The sequence below is a fragment of the Arachis duranensis genome, chromosome 3 (genome assembly GCF_000817695.3).
Source record: "Arachis duranensis cultivar V14167 chromosome 3, aradu.V14167.gnm2.J7QH, whole genome shotgun sequence".
In the NCBI taxonomy this organism is placed as follows: Eukaryota; Viridiplantae; Streptophyta; class Magnoliopsida; order Fabales; family Fabaceae; genus Arachis; species Arachis duranensis.
Window position 1 is genome coordinate 95,585,408 of NC_029774.3, and position 403 is coordinate 95,585,810.

The window sequence follows — 403 nt, forward strand, 5'->3', positions numbered from 1 at the left end:
TAAAGCATCATGATCATAAACAAACAAGGAATTAAAGAAGAATTTAGCATGTGCATACAAGTATTGGAAAGCTAGTATGATTAATTGTTGCTCAATTGCATTGGACTTTATTTAATTGAAGTTTTTCATCTAGTACATTTTGTGAAATCTTTTGAAATCATGAAAACCTTGAAGAAGCAAATACAATTAAAGCAAGAAAAGAAAAAGGGAAGGAATGAGAAAGCTGAAGGCTCTGAGTACCAATGGCAATTTATTTGCTAAGTGCTTGTGGTGTTTATGTATCAAGCCAAATACTTGAAAACAAAACACTTAGAAGTCAAGGCTAGGCTCAAGTGCAAAAGCACTCCCTCAAAGCTCAAGGCTCTGAGCATCAATGATTAGAGAGTCAAGAAAAGAAAAAAAA